The sequence below is a fragment of the Pinus tabuliformis genome, chromosome 3_1, assembly GCF_031772625.1.
Source record: "Pinus tabuliformis cultivar Carrire ecotype Pingquan chromosome 3_1, CPIR1, whole genome shotgun sequence".
NCBI lineage: Eukaryota > Viridiplantae > Streptophyta > Pinopsida > Pinales > Pinaceae > Pinus > Pinus tabuliformis.
In genome coordinates this window covers 96,191,829-96,196,268 of record NC_142301.1, presented here as the reverse complement: position 1 = coordinate 96,196,268, position 4,440 = coordinate 96,191,829, and the positions used below count along the sequence as shown (strand labels likewise).

The 4,440-nt window shown below is 39.0% G+C and overlaps 1 pseudogene; it reads right to left on the bottom strand.

Annotated features, from left to right (window-relative positions):
* Positions 1–1,202: 1,202 nt before the first annotated feature.
* LOC149185951 (ribose-phosphate pyrophosphokinase 1 pseudogene) lies at positions 1,203–2,367 on the bottom strand (annotated as a pseudogene).
* Positions 2,368–4,440: the final 2,073 nt, after the last annotated feature.

Below are 4,440 nucleotides of genomic sequence, written 5' to 3'. Positions count from 1 at the left end.
ATTAACTACCCTTATCTATTTTTAAACAAACTAATTAAATACATAAAGTATTGAGCTGTAATTACAAAAAGTCCTAATCACACTAAAACTCTAACTTCATTTCCTTGTATGCCTGATTCCTTTCTTGATCTTTGACAGCTGTCTTTTGTTGGTTAGGCTCAAGATGATTGAGCTACAGATGCAAGGAACACTGACTTTGGATACCTGTTAGCGCTGATGGATCATTTATCATCAGGATCAAAACACCTATTTTTAAGGTCCCTGTCTCCTACCATCCTCCGAAAATGTAGCAGCATGTTCCCAACTCTTTAATAACTCAAAGTATGGAACGCTGCTACCAAACACCATGTCTCCAGATGAGCTGTAGGCTGTATTGATGTACAGGTGTTTCTCTTCTAACATTCCCGGTCAAACTGTTTATTCTGCATTGAAAACATCACCTACAGCAGTTTCGTAGCACGCTACGAAACTGCTGTGTGATTTAAAAAACACAGTCTTCCTCTCATAGCTAAATGAATGCCAGTGTGTAGCTTCAGCATCAGCAAGGTCTGAACACTGACCATCCTTCTCATGTAACTGTCCTGTTGTTTCAATACCTGCTTCCTTATGTGTTGAATTGAAATCTGAATCAAACTCATGTTTGGCTCTGCCATCTGAAACTGTTGCCATTTCTGATTCCTTAAGTGCACACAAAGAAACAATGGCACATTCTATAATCTGAATCGAGCACATCAGCTTTGAGTGGGAATCCTTATTCTTACAGAACCCATTTTCCAAAGATCACTAAACAAGGCATAAATGTGCCTCTGCAAGATGTGCTTATAGTCTTTAACAAACACTATTGATATGGAATACATTCCAGATCAATTAGGTTAGAACACCTTACAAAACCTTTACAAGGCTACCCGCTGTATAATTTAAAGTCTTGCAACAAACATAGAAAGCAAAACCTTCAACACCAGGAAACTGAAGATATTAATGGACCGAAAACATTCATGTCTCTTTCCTGTGCAACCACCCCTGCATTTCAGTAAACAGAGTATTACAGAGAAAACCCCTGCATTTCCAATGTTCATCTATGCAGCTTCATTTGCAGCATTCTTGGTCCATATGGCAAATCTTATCTTATCGAGCACGCACATTGACCAAGTGTGCAGCCTGAAAGTATCGACAATAGGCTTTCCTTTCAAGGCGGTAATAGTTCACTTTCCTCCAATTGCACATTTAGGGTTTTCCCACTTTGGCTCAATTCCAGCTTTGAAGCAATGAAAATCTGAACCAGCTATCAATTTACTCGGCTGAATTATATTGTTAAAAACACACCAGAAGTCCTCGACTGTATTGAAGGTGTAAACAGGTCGCAAGGAACTACCCCAGGTGGCCTGCTTAGACTTCCCATTTGTAATTGTCCCAGCAGTATCAATCATGTCATCAACCATGACAGCAACTTTCCCTTTCATATCACCAATCAAATTCATAACCTCAGAAACATTGTGGTCTTGGCGCCTTTTATCTACCATAGCCAGAGGAGCATCAGATAGTTTTTTTAGCAAAAGCACGAGCACGGGCAACACCACCAACATCGGATGATACAACCACCAAATCGTTCGATGCAATCACCTTGCTGGCCAGGTAATCTAGAATTACAGGTTGACCATAGATATGATCCACAGGAATATCAAAATACCCCATGGACTGTCCAATGTGAAGATCGCATGCAAGAACTCGGTTTGCACCTGCTTCTGTTATTAAGTTTGCAACAAGTTTTGCTGCAATAGATTCACGTCCATGTGTCTTTCTGTCTGCTCTAGCATATCCAAAGTATGGAATAACAGCTGTAATATTTTTGGCAGATGCTCTACGGCAAGCGTCAATCATTATAAGAAGCTCCATCAAATTCTCATTTGCAGGTGGGCATGTTGGTTGCACCAGGAACACGTCACAACCTCTCACACTTTCTTGGAGTTGAACATATATCTCACCATCAGCAAACCTTTTAATTCTAATTTTACCAAGATCCCGGCCCAAGTAACATGCAATTTCCTGTGCAAGCGAAGGATTTGCTGAGCCTGAGAAAATTCGTAGTCTTGTATCATGCCCCAAGTCTCTTTGAACCATTTCTTGTGGATAACTAGAACCAAGCAACCCAGTCAAACCCCGACTCTGAAGTACATGGGTGAATGCTCTGCCATTAGGAGAATCAACAAGATTGGCCAACGTGCACGTCGTGCTATGAAGGCGACATGGCAGAGGCTGAAGGCCTGAAACAGACTTAGCGAACACCCTCGACTCGCTGGTCAAGAATGTGGATGGTGATGATCCATATGACCATCCACGTATATTTACCAGAGAAGATGACGCCGCCATTGAAAGAAGCCATACGCCTTGGTGATGGTACAAAGCATGAGTATCTCGCAAGCAAACATCCCAATATTCAAAAATATTGAATAAGTTGGGGGAAAAATGCTTTTCAGAGATAGCATATGCTATATTCGAGCAAGTGCCAATACATTTGATTCACCCAGAAGATTGGCCACTAAACCATCAGACACTGTTTTGCAACTGCTAATGAGAACATTAAACCAATACAAGTATACTTCAATTTAACTATCAGCTTTATACACAATCAATCCACTCAAATCATTTATTCGGTGCAGGGAGGAGCAAAGGATCTGGATTTCTCTTGAAGCTCATGACGACCGACATTTTCCTTTGTTTGCCAATTACAAAAGCTTCTCGCTGGCTTGTCATTTGGGTGTAAGGTACAGGAGTAGTCGAGGTGAATATACTACTTGCCACATGCCGTGCTGTGTCCAGAGCCGATTCTAATAGTTGATTAACACTCAGCACATGTACATTAGCAATATATTCTCCTTTCTCAACCGCTTTAAGAAACCATGATAATGCTTTCGCATGGTCACGGGGAACCCCCTTCAAACCAAAGTAGTAGAATACACCAACTTTATACATTGCCACTGCATTCCCTTTTTGGGTCTTTGCATCACTCTGCTCATCATCGAAATTTAGCATATGAACCTTCTACTGAAAACTCGAGCAAATTCCCAATTTCGTAGCGCGCTACGAAACCACTTGAAGCATGTTGCGCTGCGAAACTGTTAAAAGAGGATTCATGCGCTGCAAGAACACCCTGTCCTTAAGCTAGGCTAAAAAATTTTGGCAACAGAATTTTCAGTGATAAGACATTACAAGTCATGTAGGCCATTTAGCTAATGTATTTACCCTAGGTAACAGTAAAAAACATAATAATTACATTTGTTATCACTCAGATTTTCCCAGAATTTGTAAGAAGGGGAAAGGGGTCCGAGGTAACCACAAACCAATCTTTTAGATATAGAATCTAGCCAATCTATATCCAGAGAGGGCTCTCTCTTTAAGTTTTAGCTTTGTTTTGAAAGATATTAGGCTAGTTGTGAAGTTTAGGGGGTTTTGTTTGAGTTTGGGTGGTGAGATTCAATAGCAGAGGGTAGGACTGACTAGTTTAGGCTATTGGGCTAATGGAGTCAAAGAAGATGGCTTAACTGGAGTTGGTTTCTTAACAAATTATGGTTTCACAGGGCAAGATAATCAAACAGGGAACAAATAAAGACTTGAAATAAATGGAATGGTTTCAAAATAGGTGAAGGGTAGTTAAGAATCCTTCAACATACTTAAGAGAGCAGAATGTGACTAACCATCAATAAAGAGCAATTAAGAATTCTTTGCTAAATGATTAAAATGAAAGAACTAGAAAATATGAGCAATTAAGATTTCACTGTTTATACTAATTCAGAAGAAAACATAGGGAATAATAATGATTGAAAACAGAGGGCTATTAAGCATATTCTGAATTACTCTTTTTTGTTTATCATTTAGATGTGAAACATAGATGATATAATAAACAAGGAAAAATTTAAAACACAAGGTATAGAGGACTTATTGATCCGGTGTTTAATTCAAGAAATATAAGAAAAGTCCCTTGCATTAATTCTTTGTCGAGCAAGCCATGCAAAAGTTGACTCTAATAGCACTTTATTCCAAATAATCAATATTACAGCAATGTCTCTGAATCCACACCCAATACTTCAATTGAGGGGGTATTTATACAAAACTTTTACAAAAAATATCTCATAACAAAGTGAGATATATTCTAGGATGACTAAGAATAAGTTACAAGAAAATAGAGACAACTAGTCTCGAAGATAGGAGAAAAGTAAATTGTTGTTGTGCTGTTCCTATTCTCGCTGAGTGTGCTGGAGGTAGGCCCTATGATTTGGCTTGTTGTTGTCTTCTTTAGTAATTCTGCGTTGGCTGCCCTGTTTTGACTGATACTCTTTACCTGCTCTGATACACTTCGACCTGTTTGATCCCTGTTCATCTTTGTTTATCTTACTATGGTAAATAGCCCAAAATTTACATTTTACTAAAGATAAATTTACAAAA